Below are 19,191 nucleotides of genomic sequence, written 5' to 3' on the forward strand. Positions count from 1 at the left end.
GTTGGCAGCTATCAGTTATAGAAAAACCTAATGCAGCTAATCTTCCCCGACACATCTGTACATTTAGAGAGGTTACGTAGCTTCTGTGATTCTGGCAGTAACTCAAACAGGACCAGGGCGAAAATTGGCACTACTTGGCTAGACAAATGTCCAAACATGCCTGCCCGACTCCCTCTAGCCATCCTGGCTGAATCTGACACATGATTTCTTAACTGCTGGCTGGACAAAAACAAAACCACTGAAGCACTCACAATACACAGCGTGAAGTTCCTCTGGAGTGGTCACCTTCGTCTTCTGCGATGAAAGAGCAGCACAGTGTACTGATAAGGCACTCCTTGCAATGGTTTTCAATGCCACACAGTGACCTTGCTGTTCCTGTCGAAGAGAGCTTCGGGAGCTTGGAGGGCGCTTGCTCTTTTCTGAGGGCTGCTGCTGCTCCTCGTTTTCTGCTCAAGGTCAACCTGCATAAAGTTGTAGACGAGGCTTTAAGAGTTGTATATAATGATATACAAATTTTCGCTGAACACACATTTCCTCGTGGCACACTGAGGAATTTCTTATAAAACTTAAGGCCTCGCATATGCAAACATTTACAATCGATCCGAAGATGCACTCGACTCTAAAGAAGCAAGTTTGTTATGTAGTGTATATAAAGAAAGGTCATTCAGCACAACCACAACTACATTTGCACACGAAAACGACATTTTACACGATCCTGTTTATTTACATGGTCCATTTTATTTTATTTACACAGTCCATTTTACACGGTCCTGTTTTACACGATCTGGTCTGCATGAACTCTTGAACCGGGCACCATATAGGTTGAAAGACACACACAGACTTTGAGACAAACCTAGTTTCCCGTGGAGCATCCTCTTGCACTATAACAACACATCTCAATCTAGTTAGTTGGTCAGAACGAGGTGAAAACAGCTCGCACTTGAAAAGCACAGGCAGAAGGAATGACGCCTGCACCCTGTGCTTTCTGTACATTCTCGTTGAGGGTGCAGTTTTCAACTTATCCTTATGCAATTTCGCATTTATAACATTGTTCACTGTATAATCTTTGTGGCGTTAAAGTGTGTGATACCGTCATGTGTATCCCATGTAATTTATAAAAATAGAATACAAGATAGCTTGATTCAAAAATAACAAAGTGGATCCAGCGCCATGTCCTGTAGCCAGTCTTTATGCAAGTGGCAGAATGATTTATTCTTCAAAACATATCTTACTTGTAACCACTACAAGAGCTAACTCGTACACTGGCACATTTTGTTTGCCTCTTCAGATTATAAGGTACCTTTTTTACACCAAAAAATCTTCAAGAAGAATAGAATTGTTGTAATTGTGAAGAAAGAAAAGTAGAAGGAAAAAAAGATATTGATTGATTTGTGGGGTTTAACGTCCCAATACCACCATATGATTATGAGAGATGCCGTAGTGGAGGGCTCCGGAAATTTTGACCACCTTGGGTTCTTTAACGTGCACCCAAATCTGAGTACATGGGACTACAACATTTCCGCCTCCATCGGAAATGCAGCCGCCACAGCCGGGATTCGAACCCACGACCTGCGGGTCAGCAGCCCAGTACCTTAGCCACTAGACCACCGTGGCGGGGCAGGAAAAAAAAGATAACCTGCCCTGTACAGGGACCGAGCCTGCGAACTTCGAATAACATGTCCGATGCTCTATCAACTGAGCTACCATGGCGGCTATCCCTCTTCCATTTTGTACGGTATATATGTGCATTTGTACATGGAAGAGTCAGTCAGCGCTGCCTGTTACCATTATGGCGAGTGTGGGACACCTTTTTTTTTGCCTACTGGCAATTACATTACGATTGCAATTACGTTACGATTACTTCCAATATCCCTATACCTCTTTGGCAGCATTATGCATCTGTCCATTCTCAGAAAATCTGCTAGTCACAGGAGGAGGCAATAGTTCGCCCTCCCACCTAAATGCATGTACTTGAATACATGCACAACTGATCAAAAAAAAAAACAAGTCACACACCGCTAAGATTACCGAGATTCACTGTTTCAGAGTCATGAGTAAAGGAAAGAACTATAAATTTAAGGGTTTGTTGTCTTTGTTGAACACATTTTAATGAGAACTAGCAGACAATGATGCCAAACAAACTATAGGTTATGTTATCAAAAATAACTTTCACAAAATTGTGAAAAGAAAAGTTAACGAAAACGTAACTTGGCGGCAAGTTACTAATGGGTTGACGATTTTTGAGAATTGAATTGACATTACTTTTTATAACATCCCTTTATTTTCATGAATAATGTTGTCGGGTAATTCTCATTATTAGAATGGTGAGTAGGCTGACGAGGAAAGTATATGGCATTGATTTTCTTTTGAACACCTAAAAGTTTGAGGAACTTAAAAGAGTGGAAGCTACTTTGAGTAGACCCGAATATTTAGTTGGAGCGAAAAAAAAACGTACACACAATTTTACCAGGCTTTTTAACCTATTTTGAGACATAAAAGTGTATGCTGCCAGTAATGTTAAGTACCATTACTTTTGTCACACTATGCACTGTAGCAGGTGTAGTTAGAGTGATGATAGTGAAGGATTAATCAAGCACGCCACCAACTGCGTTCACATCAATGGTCGCGTATTTTAAAAATAAACCTGCTGTATAGTAAAAAAAAAATTTTAGAGCATTTATGATTTTATTCAGATCAAATAATACCGACTGGGTAAGCAAACCAATTGCATAAAATCAAAAGGCATAAAGTGATTCATGTATTATAACTATGTGAACAATTTCAGCAATGCAGGGCAAAGTGACAACAGTTCTATTAAAAACCCCTCTCATTATAACATGCATGAAAAGCACCACACCGGAATATTTTATAGTGCATGTAATATCGAGACTACTAGACTGTCTATTGACCTTTTAGAAGAAAGGTATCTCCTTCACATTCAAGGGGCAACCACTTAGCCTTTTTCTGAGCCTTTCTGTGAATATTTCCTGAATTTAAGATATCATTAGGATTGATTTAGAGTAAAGAAATTTTGCTTACACATTGAAACCTAGTTCTGTATGTAACTGCAATTATGGGTGCCAAACCATCTCCAATTAATTTTTAACATTTCACTTATTTTTTAACTGCAGCAGCACAACTAGCTATGGGTGCCCAAAAAGTAGCAAGAAACAATACCTTTACCTCTTTGAGCCTTTTGGAAGTGTTCAGCTTCTCAGTGCTCACCTAACAACATTTTTTTTAAATACGTGTTTGTATGCCCACTACTCTTGCTCCTTGTACAGTGAGGAGGAGCACATTGCAAGAAGAGACAAGAAAGAAGCATAGCGAAAACAAGCGAAATAAGCGAGGACCTCTTTTGTATCGTACAATGTGTGTAACATCACTATTGCGACAACATATAGACAAATTATCACGGCTATGCATCCATTGTAGAGTCATACACAGCTGCAAGACCACGACTAAATTTCAACCTTGTGTTGGTTTAGGATCCCTTTATAGTGGCGAGCTAATGATATCTGCATTTGTTTGGCACATACTAAGATGCAGTGAAATGTGATATGGTAATCTCATTTAGAATGCACGTCATGTGGCTTCACTGTATATGTGGCCACAAGTAACTCTGGTTGCAAAGCAATATGGCAGAGCCTAAACAGACGTCACCGACCACTCCAATCTGAACTTGCCTTTGCTACTTGCCCATTATCAACCCAGCAAGAAATGAATAATTGAGTCTGCTACAGATAAGTGCTAGCTTATGCTAAGGACCAAGTATGAAGGGTGTTTTGTCATTATGGAGATCAGTTATTTGTTCAAGAACACTTGCTGTCAAACACAAATACATTGCTGTCGAAGCATCAAGACTCAAATATAAAGCAAAAAGAAGTGTCTCTTTAAAAATTACAGGCCACAAGGCAAGATAAATATTTGATATACTTGGGATGTAAGGCACGCACAAGAGGTGCTGCCATATTATAATTTTCCTTGTGTTGAAACCTGCTTGCTTTACTCACCCAACACATCTGTAAAGATGCTGTGAAAACACCAAGGAGCTGATGCAGCAAGGTTTAACACATGTCCAGGGATTCCACCATTCCTAAGCAGCCCTACAGCCTCCACAGTCCTGCAACCATTTGTAAGATAAATATAGTTCTACCCAAAGTTCTTGGTTTACAGACACACATGCAAGACGCATAACCACTCTATAGGAAGTTTGCATGATAATGCGCTGGGTAGCAAAACGGATGCCAATATCAAGTATCCCGGCCTGCCGCTTCTTTCTTTCCGTTCTTAATTAATCAATCCATGGTTATTAAATGTTCCCCCAATGTGAAGTGTGCTGGCAGTCCGGTGAAGAATTGCAATGTATTTACAACACAGTCCAATTCATGGCAAGTAAGCATGCAATAGCGTTTTGTCAGCTCTTCGAGAAAAGAGCATGAAGATCAGCTAAAACCCATGTTTTTTATAAACACCATTCAATTTGATATAAAAGTTGTGAGCATTATGTAAAGGAACACGGATTCATGTTTAATCAATGATTTCTTATAATGTACTGATATGAATGCAACTAACTAAATATGAAACGATCAATTTTGCTCGAGAATTTAGAGCTATGAACACTATCGCACTTGCCTGCTGCATCTTGTCCAAAACAGCGGCAAGATAGACTAGTTTGTGTAGGTGAGTAGTAATGGGCAGTGCAAAGTAACAACAAGAAACACCAGTAACAACAGTATGCGGCAAGCACAGACTGCCAACTGTATACAATATTACACAAAAGTTCGCCTGAATATCAGTCAGACAACTTGTGCAAGTGAAGGTCCAGTTGGGCATGAACAAGTTACGAAATCAACAATGCCTGCTTTCACTAACAGGACCCTCATTTACATAAAGTATGCAGCGATAGGCCCCTACCGAGGTACGTCACAGCATGATGTCACTGGCACATGTAAAAGGTGTGGCTGGAAAAACACTCCCGCTGGTGGCTCAGCCCGGTACAGTCGTGCGGTGTTTGGGGCAAGTTTTAATTTTTAAAAGCTTACACTTCACGTTACAAAGTCGACATTAGCTGTAGTATGTGTCAGCAAACATCCAGCTGTGTGGTAAACTGTGTGGTAAAATATTTGCCACGCTGTCTGTTTATCTTGAAGTGAACACACGTGGTGGCCTGTGCGAGCAACAGCGGCATAGTCTTCAAAAATGTGCACTGTTGATTGCGGCATGTAGTGTGCATTGAAAGGTATTGAGAATATCGGTTCAACTGAGAATACTGAGTGTGGTGTGTGCAGTGTCAATAACAATGTGTCTTGTTTGCGAAGACTAGCACTCATGGCAGGGACCGGTCGATGAAAAAACTTGATTCGACATTTTAGTCAAGGTAAATATGCACTTGACGTGACCATCTGCGAGTGGGTACATCTTGGTGTTTAAGCTGTGTGCAGAAAAAAATTGCAAGGACACCGGGCTGGAAGATACCATTTGCTGAAGCTGCATGTATGAATCGCCCCGACGAGTACGCAAGCTCAATAAAGGTATAACTCGTTTTATCGAAGGCCTCATATTTCTTCATGTAATAAGCAGAGATTCTTGTTTCACATATGCTCAGTACCTTTACCGCTCGATATTCATGAAGTGACAATGCAAACAACAAGTTTGTGTGTTAGGTCCTAAGGGAGCATTGTAAATAAGCAAATAAGTTGTAGGTGTCAGATGCAGCGATGTAACTGCACAAAAGATTACGTATATATTAGGCTGCAGGTTTAGAATCGCATACATCTCGGTGGTCTATCAGGAACGTCACAAACAACTTCCTTGCCAACCAGCCCTTGCACAGAGGGAGGGAATGGCTGGCACGGTGTTCGAATTGACGTCACACTATTTGCAAACACAGAGAGGTTTCTTACTTAGGCAACATTTTGCACAATATATTTTTTAGATGCAAGACTGTACTCATCCACATTGATCATACTGATGTCTTTTGTTGTTACTTTGTGCTGTGAGTTACTAGGCATTTAGTCACCATGATCTTTAAAAGCTAATTTCAGTGTTCTCTCTCATATTGCTGACAACTTTGTTGTTGCATAAATTGGGCAAAAAAGCAACACAGCAAGGCTGTCACAATAAATACACCAACATGGGTATTCTCCTGCAAACAAAAGTCGGCACTGGTCCTGTCATTACCCGTCTTCCTTCTCTCTTTGCCTTGTTTGTGCTGAAACAGCCAAACACCTGATGAGTTAGATGAGAAATATTAACGCATCAAAACTATAAGTGCTTGCATCAGCAACTACACAATAGCGTGATAACCGCACCCCTGCCACACAGCAGTGAAACATATTTTGAACATGCTGGCAGTGTATTAATTTATAAAAAGCAACTCTGGCAGAATACAAAATCTCACATTGTGCATGCAAGTTTTCTTCAAAGTCAGGCGTACAATGTAGGTGCTGGCCGGCACATTATTAGTTACAAGCAAAGGCGTCTTGCAGGTACACATGCAGATTGCACGAACACGTCTCTCTCTCTCTCTCTCTACACTAGGCACACACATTATATCTTTCAACAAGCACACGCCACTGTTTAGGGGCATAATAACGCTCTACCGTGAACGTATGCTAATCAACCCACTTAGGCGGTTGGCTAGGTGAATCGAGCCAAGTTACAAATTGTATCGCCCGCGAACGTAAACAAAATGCTGCTTTGCATGAAATGGCACTGCAGGCTTCATTTAATCAACAACGTAGCAAGCGCCGTGTGCGTCTTCCTCACTACATTGCACATATGAAAAAATCGATCACCATACACATGCACGTTGCCGCAGTTGTTTCGAATTAGCTCCAGTAAGGCCGCGCCGATGCGCCATGGCTCTGCTGGCGTTAGCATTGTCAAAGCGAATCGGCAACCGCACTCGCAAAGGCGCGTAAGGTTGCCGTTTCGCGACGCCTGGTTCGAGTGCAGCAACACACACTTGCACTGAGTGGCATACTTGGTCTACATAAAAAAGTGTCCCCCTTACCTTTAGTTTCTTTCACACTGTCCTGAGGGAAGCGACCACAGGCGTCAGCCGTCACCTCGGAGTCCTTCTAGCGCCCGCCCAACCCGCCGATTCCTTGGACGACTCGCACTTGATCCGCACTCGGACAACCGCGGGAATAGGGCGCAATCTTAGCACATCACACGAACGAGGAACGGCGCTTCCTTGCGTAAATTTAACATTTCGTGCTCTCGTGTGCAGCAGCGCGAACACATAGACGCACCGAAACGGTGCACATAGACGCACACATAGACGCACCGAACACATAGACGCACCGAACACATAGACGCACCGAAATGCCCACGAAAACAAAGAAGACAAACAACATGTGGCTTTAGCTGTGAATGGATTTGACTTGGATATCTGTGTGAGGAAAATAAAAAAAAAAACATCTGTCGCTGCTATAAACTGAAAAAAAAATGTATGTTATCTGGCAAAATAACTTTAAAAGTGATAAACGGTTATTCAAAAAACAAGTTACAACTTATAAATACTTTCCAGGTCTTTGTTTTGTTTTTTGTTCTAGCAGACGACAGCTTCCTACTGCTTCTACGACAGACGTAGTGGGGTTTCACGTTCGTTGCGTGTCGCCGACGCAAAGCTCTACAGTAGTGATATCAGAGTTATCAATTCTCAATGAATCATAGGATGGCTACAAAGCAGTAACATTTTGACATAGTGCAGTACGCAATCTTTCAAGGTATGACATTTCTTTGCTCTGAAGCAAATCGAAGCAAGCCGGCCGGCGCAATCAGCTGATGTCGCCGCTACGCGAGGCATGGTCGTGCGCAATAGCGTCGCGCCCCGCGCTCGATTTGTCATCAAGCGATAGAGCTACTAAGTGGAATACAGCTAGATGCAGGGATTAATGGCGTATCACTCTAATTCCCTGTGGTGGCCGACTCAATCGCAAGAGAGCCCCGGGAAACAACCTTCAACTGCTCAAGCTTGTGTGTGGGTGTAAAAATACTTGTTTTCATCCCCGGCAGGGCAGCAATCTATAGTTGAAATACATGCGAAAAGCATTTGACGTATATACAATCCCAAAACATATGCACACAACAATAGATACGATCGCATATCGTACATAAATATACCAACACATAGCGTGTAAAAAGCAAATTTATATACATAACTTAAACACCAGGCTACGTTCAGCGCGAATAGCTTAGCAAGCTAACGCACTCCGTTCACGTACGCGAGCACAACTAAGTAAAGCAGGTTCGAGTCCCACGAAGTTTAATTTTTTTTGTTTTTTTTCAACGTTTTTATTGTACTGCTATCTTTTCTAATGCCTTAGGTTCTAGAACAATATAAAAGCAATATTGCATTCAAGTACGTATGTGGGACTGTGTTTTTTGCGCAACAGTTATGACTTTTATTTTCATTAATAATTTTTTTATTTATTTCATATTATAACAAAATTAAGGACTTAGGGGAACAATGGGTCTGATTGATTGTGAAGGGACTCGAGAAGTGAGAAAACTCAAACCAAAAAATTTATTTGAGAAAAACTGAGCATTTCACAGCCGGACCAGTTTCTTCAAGGGTAGGCCCTAGGTATGCGCGAGACTTGCTATATGACTCATCTCAAGCTGTGGCAGTTGAGGGAAGGCAATATCACCGAGAAGCAGTTCCAAAATATATTTTGGTTGATGTTTTTTTATTCCTCCAAAATAAGGGCTGCACAATTGTGATCGAGCCAAACCAAGAATTGCGGGCACGAAGTCATCAGACAGAAAATGAATAATGTTGATTGTTTGAAAAATTGCCCTTAATAAAAGGAAGAGTTATGGAATGCTACGTAGCTTAACTCGCAGTAGGAATTTTATGTATACATATAGATAGTTTAAAATGGACAATGTTGCACACACAGACATTGGTTAAATTTCTTTGCAGCACAGTTGAAGCATCTATGTAGAACTGAAGCATCAAGAGAAGCTCATGCGTCCTCACTTTATTGCGCTTTACATAGCTTGTGTGCGTCCATGCAGCCATGATATGATATATATTAAAGCATTTGTTTAACCTACAATCTTTTTATTCATTAAAGCTGGCCCATAAGTTGTGTCTTATGTAGCACTACAATTGAAGCGTAATCTGCATGGTGGTCTTAAACAATGCTTTTGAAAATCTCAAAACGACCCAGCTCTATACACGACCATCCGTGCATCAGTGATAAGCACCATTATGTGTTTGTACATATCAGTTGTGCTCTCATACTTAATTATTTTTCTGACCACTTCCTCTGCCCCTACCTCGTTTCTGTCGTGAAGCTGTGGCAAGTTGTGTATAGCTGTATTTATATTGTAGGAGCATATACTATCAATAAAAATTTATTTTTAGGCTACATGCAACTAGTTTTCATAGATTTTCATTTCTTTTGTCGGTGCTCAGGAGAGCTAAGCTCATAGCCGATATTTTAAAATGACATTTCTCTTTGCCAATATTAATGAGAACAGTTTCATTATTATTGACAAGTTCATTACATTGAATTTAGTTCTCATTATTATTGTTTCTACCAAAAAACGAGCCCTTGAAGTTATGCTTTTTTTGCTTGATTTGTTTTCGTGTGACAGCATGCAAGTAAAATGACAGTTATTGTCATTCCTTGTGAATCACACATTTTCCGTGGGACAGACTTTAGCACCTGGTCATCTACAGAAGTGTTATTCATTCAGGAAAAGGGCGAACAGCGGTGACTGACAACACAGACTAGGCTGCGTTATTCTTTTGTACTATATATGTCACTGTTTCATTTATAACTTTATAGAGCTCGGATTTCCTGCTTAAAATGTGACAACAACTGTAGAGTTTCCACATTTTTGCAACAATCCACATGCCTTTCATACACTATTGCACATTTTCGTAAGCACCTTACAAAATCTGTATATTTCCGTAAGACCTTACATTCTGCATTTTCCTTATGAAAGCTTCTGTACACTCCATACACTTTCCTTATGCTTCCATATCTTTAATCATGAACTCTCCGTATGCTCCATAAGTTTCCTTATCTTTCCTTATCCTTCCATATACTCCATAAAAAGCTTTCCATATATGCCATACATTTTCCTTATCTTTCCGTATACTCCATAAAAAGCTTTCCGTATACGCCATACAATTTTCTTATCCTTCCTTATACTCCATAAGAAGCGTTCCGTAAATGCCATACAACTTCCGTATATTTCCATAAAACTCCATATTTTTTCCGTATGTAGCATAAGAAAATGTTACGGAGTCCATATATTTTCCGTAAGATTTCATACGGAACGTTTCAGTAGGGCGGTGGCGCCTGGCGTCAGACTATAGAGTGCTCGCGTTTTGCTAACGTAGCGTCACTGTGCCCAGCATGCGTTCGTGTCAACGCCACACATGAGTAGACTGGGCCCTTAATGTTGCGCTCGTGGCCGTTTTGCTAGCTCCACATATACCAAATTTAGTGTTACGTGACGTCAATGGATGACGAAAGTATATGACTGGTGCTAACAAGATAATCCTGAAAAGCGTGTCAGACAAGAACATGACAACATACCACGCTCATAGCGTCCTCGTGGCCGTTTCGCCAGTTCAAGATATAACAATTTTATTATTACGCAAAATGACTGAATGACGAAGAGAAACAACCCATCCAAACATGATAATCATGACACGTAAGTCATGTACGGCATTAAGGCCTCAACTTCGTAATATTGTGGTTATTTTAAAGTGACATAACGGGCCTTCATATTCGTATTCCGCATATCTTGGATTCCTACGTTACGTGGGATATGCCAATTTTATCACTTTTATTCATTCAATGAAGGATAAGTGTTGCCTTCCAAGCCTAGCGAAAGCCAAGTAAAGACGCTCGTGGCTGAACTCGGAACATTCGATCCAGTGCCAACATTTACGGGGCGGATAGTGAATGATTGTCCGGCGTGAGCAGCCTTGTTTTCAGTAGCAGACGCTGCTTTTGTTGTCGCGAGGGGAAAGATGTTAGGAGAGCGGCAGCATTGCATGTGTCTTCCTTCAGCAGGCTAGTAATGCGACCATGCGGAATGAGATGCGAGACGCGAGCATGCGCTGGGGGGGGTGCACGGTGTAAACACCGAAGACGAAGCGTGATATTGTGCAATCAAGAAGTGCTCTGAATTTAAAATAAACCCACCTCTCACTAAAGGAAACCCATGAGTAAGTGTCATATGAAGCAGCGCATGAGTGGACATAAAGTTGCGTTCACAAGGGCACCTGGCTGAATGTGAACACGTCATTGCAGGTGGATCACACTCTGAATTCACTGTAGTGTCAGTATCTGTTCTCTTCCCGTGCCCTTGTTGGAGCACGACACGGCGGCTCATCGCCACGCAAAGCGGGTGCACGTTCTCCGATGCCAGTCTCGTTCCCGACGCCGTCCAGTGAATGCTGAGAGAGCCTAAGAAACAGAAGCCACAGCCACTTACGCACAGCAACGTGCCAAGAACGACCGCGCTATTGCATGCTAGCGTGTTTTGCCTAGCATACAACACTTTGTTTCACCGCGAGCCTGCAGAATCTTGTTCCTCGAGGCCATGACAACATTGCTAAATAAGTGTAATGAGGAGAAGCCAAAGCGTCTTACCCTGCCCTCTAAGCACTGCGGAATGCGCTAGCGTGTGAGCACGTTGGCAGTGCTTGGGCCAGCCGTTGCGCATGCACAGTGACGGTGGTCACACCACAAACTTGATTTAACTCCGCCATAACATGCCTCACGTATAAAATTCAAGAAGATCTTTAAAGGGAAGCTGATGAGGGGGCGAAGCTGGGTCTAAAAGTCCATTGTATCAACGTCGAAGTCACCGGCTAGTATAAATGAAGAAGAGCCGCACGGATGTATGATGCGCGTACAGATACAAGAACGGATCTACGAATGACCGGATGGATGGAATCATGCACGGAAGGATGAATGGACAGGCGCATGGGTGGCCCGACGGACAGATTCACGGACGGACAGATAGACAGGCGGAGGCCTGGTCAGAGTACGGTAAATTTTACAGCAATATGCGCTATGAATGTCCTATGTGCGCTAAATGAGAAACTTTTCTTTCCGCCAGACGGGAAGCTACGACAACGATAGTGTGAAGGAATATCGTGAGAGCCTAAAGAGCTACGTAACTGCGACCTCTAGATTGTGTGGGCATGTGCAAAATACCCCACCTGGCCACTTGTTCGACCGCTTCTCTAGAGTCATGGGAGATTGCCCGCCTCCCCTGTTCATCGCTGGAGTTTCAACAGACTCTGGTGAGACGGGCGCAAGTCGGGGCCTTGTCATAGGCTGTCACAGACTAGGGACGCCAACAGTTTGGCGGGATCGTGATTTGGCACTGTGAAGGGTAGGAAAGTTTCTGATGGCATCCTACCGCTGCTACAAGTTGTTAAGGGTGCGAGGTCGATGGCAGGAATGGCGAGTTCTCTTTATGGTAGCTGGCTTCCCGCCATCGTCCGCATAGCCGATCTTCGCCGGTGAGGAGACGCGTTCGTAAGAGAGGTAGAACGAAGATTTATTTACATTAGTGACGAAACATAGGAACTGTACAGAGATCCAGAAGATGTAGCAATATGTACAACACAGAATCAGTTCATAATTCAACACATGATTCAGCTCATAATTCAGCACAAGACTCAGCATTATTTACTAAAATGCTTTGGCTTTTATAGCCCACCGTCACCGCCGTCCGAAGGCGGCGGTAATTACTCTTGTCACAAAGCAGGCGACGAAGTCTATGTGGTCCTCCCGACAGAAAGGGTACAGACATTGCACCACTCGGCTGGGCGAAACGGTCCAATGGTAACAGGAACGCACCGCACAAAGACGCACCTAGACCACGCCTTGAAGGCACCGTAGGGCAAAGAGGTAGAGTCCGGAGAGGGAAAGTTAAGCGTCTCCGGGGAGATGGCTGCTAACCCGAACGTGGTCCATGCTGCTTTCAGCTTCAGGCAGTCCAAACGCTCGATTCGGGTGAACGGCTTTTTCAACGCGTACCCACGCTTCCGGGCTGTCGGTGTGTTGAGATGGCCTCGCGTAGATGACAAAAGCCGAGTCAAGAGGTTGACTTATTGAGACAAGCCACAGTGGCGCCGTTCCCCCCGCTGCTCGAGCCCGTTCAACAAAAGGCTAGTCTCGCGAAGCTTCCGTTGAGCCCCGACTGTTTCCTGGAAAGTCTACCCGACAGCATCTTGCAGACTGGGCTCCCGATGGGGTGGAAAGCCTCCCGAGTAGACCGGCTTACGCACAATGGCGTCAGCCTAGACGAATTGCCGGGCCAAACGTAACAGCACCCGAACTTTCTTTTTCTTTCTTTGTACTATTATGTACCCTCTTACTCTCTTGCTCTCCTAAAGTTTTGGCAGCCAATCCAAGAAGTTTATGCTGATGAAGGAGTGAAGCTAGGTTCCAAAATCCATAATGTGAACGTTGACGTTGAAGTCGCTGACTAGCATGAAGGATGACTGGACGGACGAACGGATGCATTAATGGACGTACAGATGCTACGAAGATGCGTGGCTTGGCACACGAACGCATTGGCGGACAGACGCACCCCTACTGAAACGTTCCGTATGAAATCTTACGGAAAATATATGGACTCCGTAACATTTCCTTATGCTACATACGGAAAAAATATGGAGTTTTATGGAAATATAAGGAAGTTGTATGGCACTTACGGAAAGCTTCTTATGGAGTATAAGGAAGGATAAGGAAATGGTATGGCGCATACGGAAAGCTTTTTATGGAGTATACGGAAAGATAAGGAAAATGTATGGCATATATGGAAGGCTTTTTATGGAGTATATGGAAGGATAAGGAAAGATAAGGAAACTTATGGAGCATACGGAGAGTTCATGATTAAAGATATGGAAGGATGAGGAAAGTGTATGGAGTGTACAGAAGCTTGCATAAGGAAAATGCAGAATGTAAGGTCTTACGGAAATATACAGATTTTGTAAGGTGCTTACGAAAATGTGCAATAGTGTATGAAAGGCATGTGGATTGTTGCAAAAATGTGGAAACTCTACAGTTGTTGTCACATTTTCAGCAGGAAATCCGAGCTCTATAAAGTTATAAATGAATGCACAGTGACATATATAGTACAAAAGAGTAAGGCAGGCTAGTCTGTGTTGTCAGTCACCGCTGTTCGCCCTTTTCCAGAATGATTACAACTTCTACAGATGACCAGGTGCTAAAGTCTGTCACACGGAAAATGTGTCATTCACAAGGAATGACAATAACTGTAATTTTACTTGCATGCTGTCAACGAAAACAAATAAAGCAAAAAAGCATAACTTCAAGGGCTCGTTTTTGGTAGAAACAATAATAATGAGAACTAAATTCAATTTGAATGAACTTGTCAATATTAGAGAAATTGTTCTCATTAACATTGGCGAAGGGAAATGTCATTTTAAAATATCGACCATGAGCTTAGCTCTCCTGAGCACCGACAAAAAATGAAAATCTACGAAAACTAATTGCATGTATCATAAAAATAATTTTTTATTGATAGTATGTGCTCCTACAATATAAATACAGCTATACAGAACTTGCCACAGCTTCCCGACAGAAACGAGGTAGGGGCAGAGGGAGTGGTCAGAAAAATAATTAAGTATGAGAGCACAACTGATATGTACAAACACATAATGGTGCTTATCATTGATGCATGGATGGTCGTGTGTAGAGCTGGGTCGTTTTGAGATTTTCAAAAGCATTGTTTCAGACCACCATGCTGATTACGCTTCAATTGTAGTGCTACATAAGACACAACTTATGGGCCAGCTTTAATGAATAAGAAGATTGTAGGTTGAACAAATGCTTTAAAATATATCATATCATGACTGCATGGACGCATACAAGCTATGTAAAGCGCAATAAAGTGAGGACGCATGAGCTTCTTTTGATGCTTCAGTTCTACATAGATGCTTCAACTGTGCAGCAAAGAAATTTAACCAATGTCTGTGTGTGCAACATTGTCCATTTTAAACTATCTATATGTATATATAAAATTCCTACTGCGAGTTAAGCTACGTAGCACTCCATAACTCTTCCTTTTATTAAGGGCAATTTTTCAAACAATCAACATTATTCATTTTCTGTCTCATGACTTCGTGCCCGCAATTCTTGGTTTGGCTCGATCACAATTGTGCAGCCCTTATTTTGGAGGAATCAAAAAACATCAACCAAAATTTTGGAACTGCTTCTCGGTGATATTGCCTTCCCTCAACTGCCACAGCTTGAGATGAGTCATATAGCAAGTCTCGCGCATACCTAGGGCCTACCCTTGAAGAAACTGGCCCGGCTGTGAAATGCTCAGTTTTTTCTCAAATAAATTTTTTGGTTTGAGTTTTCTCACTTCTCGAGTCCCTTCACAATCAAGCAGACCCAATGTTCCCCTTAGTCCTTAATTTTGTTATATTATGAAATAAATAAAAAATTAATAATGAAAATAAAAATACTAATAACTGTTGCGCAAAAAACACAGTCCCACATACGTACTTGAATGCAATATTGCTTTTATTTTGTTTTAGAACCTAAGGCAATAGAAAAGATAGCAGTACAATAAAAAAGTTGAAAAAAAACAAAAAACAAAAAAAATTTAAACTTGGCGGGACTCGAACCTCCGCCACTTAGTTGTGCTCGCGTACGTGAACTGAGTGCGTTAGCTTGCTGAGCTATTCGCGCTGAAGTTAGGTGTGGGTTTAAGTTATGTATATAAGTTTACTTTTACACGCTATGTGTTGGCATATTTATGTACGTTATGCGATTGTATCTATTGTTGTGTGCATATACTTTCGGATTGCATATACGTCACATGCTTTTCGCATGTCTTTCAACTATAGATTGCTGCCCCGCCGCGGATGAAAACAAGTATTTTTACACCCACACACAAGCTTGAGCAGTTGAAGGTTGTTTCCCGGGGCTCTCTTGCGATTGAGTCGGCCACCACAGGGAATTAGAGTAATACGCCATTAATCCCTGCATCTAGCTGTATTCCACTTGGTAGCTCTATCGCTTGATGACGAATCGAGCGCGGGGCGCGACGCTATTGCGCACGACCATGCCTCGCGTAGCGGCGACATCAGCTGAGTGCGCCGGCCGGCTTGCTTCGATTTGCTTCAGAGCAAAGAAATGTCATACCTTGAAAGATTGCGTACTGCACTATGTCAAAATGTTACTGCTTTGTAGCCATCCTATGATTCATTGAGAATTGATAACTCTGATATCACTACTGTAGAGCTTTGCGTCGGCGACACGCACCGAACGTGAAACCGCACTACGTCTGTCGTAGAAGCAGTAGGAAGCTGTCGTCTGCTAGAACAAAAAACAAAACAAAGACCTGGAAAGTATTTATAGGTTGTAACTTGTTTTTTGAATAACCGTTTATCACTTTTAAAGTTATTTTGCCAGATAACATACATTTTTTTTCAGTTTATAGCAGCGACAGATGTTTTTTTTCATTTTACTCACACAGATATCCAAGTCAAATCCATTCACAGCTAAAGCCACATGTTGTTTGTCTTCTTTGTTTTCGTGGGCATGCCGTTTCGGTGCGTCTATGTGTTCGCGCTGCTACACACGAGAGCACGAAATGTTAAATTTACGCAAGGAAGCGCTGTTCCTCGTTCGTGTGATGTGCTAAGATTGCGCCCTATTCCCGCGGTTGTTCGAGTGCGGATCAAGTGCGAGTCGTCCAAGGAATCGGCGGGTTGGGCGGGCGCTCGAAGGACTCCGAGGGGACGGCTGACGCCTGTGGTCGCTTCCCTCAGGACAGTGTGAAATAAACTAAAGGTAAGGGGGACACTTTTTTATGTAGACCAAATATGCCACTCAGTGCAAGTGTGTGTTGCTGCACTCGAACGAGGCGTCGTGAAACGGCAACCTTACGCGCCTTTGCGAGTGCGGTTGCCGATTCGCTTTGACAATAATAACGCCAGCAGAGCCATGGCGCGTCGACGCGGCCTTACTGGAGCTAATTCGAGACAACTGCGGCAACATGCATGTGTATGGTGATCGATTTTTTTCATATGTGCAATGTAGTGAGGAAGTCGCACATGGCGCTTGCTACGTTGTTGATTAAACGAAGCCTGCAATGCCATTTGATGCAAAGCAGCATTTTGTTTACGTTCGCGGGCGATACAATTTGTAACTTGGCTCGATTCACCTAGCCAACCGCCTAAGTGGGTTGATTAGCATACGTTCACGGTAGAGCGTTATTATGCCCCTAAGCCGTGGCGTGTGCTTGTTAAAAGATATAATGTGTGTGCCTAGTGTAGAGAGAGAGAGGTGTTCGTGCAATCTCCATGTGTACCTGCAAGACGCCTTTGCTTGTAACTAATAATGTACCGGCCAGCACCTACATTGTACGCCTGACTTTGAAGAAAACTTGCATGCACGATGTGAGATTTTGTAATCTGCCAGAGTTGATTTTTATAAAATAATACACTGCCAGCATGTTCAAAATATGTTTCGCTGCTGTGTGGCAGGGGTGCGGTTATCACGCTGTTGTGTAGTTGCTGATGCAAGCACTTAAAGTTTTGATGCGTTAATATTTCTCATCTAACTCATCAGGTGTTTGGCTGTTTCAGCACAAACAAGGCAAAGAGAGAAGGAAGATGGGTAATGACAGGACCAGTCCCGACTTTTGTTTGCATGAGAATACCCATGTTGGTGTATTTATTGTGACAGCCTTTCTGTGTTGCTTTTTTGCCCAATTTATGCAACAACACAGTTGTCAGCAATATGAGAGAGAACACTGAAATTTGCTTTTAAATGTCATGGAGACTAAATGCCTAGTAACTCACAGCACAAAGTAACAACAAAAGACATCAGTATGATCATTGTGGATGAGTACAGTCTTGCATCTAAAAAATATATTGTGCAAAATGTTGCCTAAGTAAGAAACCTCTCTATGTTTGCAAATAGTGTGACGGCACTTCGAACACCGTGCCAGCCATTCCCTCCCTCTGTGCAAGGGCTGGTTGGCAAGGAAGTTGTTTGTGACGTTCCTCATAGACCACTGAGATGTATGCGATTCTAAACCTGTAGCCTAATTTATACGTAATCTTTTGTGCAGTTACATCGCTGCATCTGACGCCTACAACTTATTTGGATATTTACATTGCTCCCTTAGGACCTAACAAACTTGTTTGCATTGTCACTTCATGAATATTGAGCGGTAAAGGTACTGAGTATATGTGAAACAAGAATCTCTGCTTATTACATGAAGACATATGAGGCCTTCGATAAAACGAGTTATACCTTTATTGAGCTTGCGTACTCGTCGGGGCGATTCATACATGCAGCATCAGCAAATGGTATCTTCCAGCCCGGTGACCTTGCAATCTTTTTCTGCTCACAGCGCAAACACCGAGATGTACCCACTCGCAGATGGTCGCGTCAAGTGCATATTTACCTTGACTAAAATGACAAATCAAGTTTTTTCATCGACCGGTCCCTGCCATGAGTGCTAACGTATTCGCAAACAAGACACATTGTTATACACTGCACACACCACACACAGTATTCTCAGTTGAACCGATATTCTCAATACCTTTCAATGCACACTACATGCCGCAATCAACAGTGCACATTTTTGAAGACTATGCCGCTGTTGCTCGCACAGGCCACCACGTGTGTTCACTTCAAGATAAACAGACAGCGTGGCAAATATTTTACCACACAGTTTACCACACAGCTGGATGTTTGCTGACACATACTACAGCTAATGTCGACATTGTAACGTGAAGTGTAAGCTTTGAAAAATTAAAACTTGCCCCAAACACCGCACGACTGTACCGGGCTGAGCCACCAGCGGGAGTGTTTTTCCAGCCACACCTTTTACATGTGCCAGTGACATCATGCTGTGACGTACCTCGGTAGGGGCCTATCGCTGCATACTTTATGTGAATGAGGGTCCTGTTAGTGAAAGCAGGCATTGTTGATTTCGTAACTTGTTCATGCCCAACTGGACCTTCATTTGCACAAGTTGTCTGACTGATATTTAGGCGAACTTTTGTGTAATAATGTATACAGTTGGCAGTCTGTGCTTGCCCCATACTGTTGTTACTGGTGTTTCTTGTTGTTACTTTGCACTGCTCATTACTGCTCACCTACAGAAACTAGCCTTTCTTGCCGCTGTTTTGGACAAGAT

This window comes from Rhipicephalus microplus, unplaced genomic scaffold (assembly GCF_043290135.1).
Source record: "Rhipicephalus microplus isolate Deutch F79 unplaced genomic scaffold, USDA_Rmic scaffold_22, whole genome shotgun sequence".
Taxonomy (NCBI): Eukaryota; Metazoa; Arthropoda; class Arachnida; order Ixodida; family Ixodidae; genus Rhipicephalus; species Rhipicephalus microplus.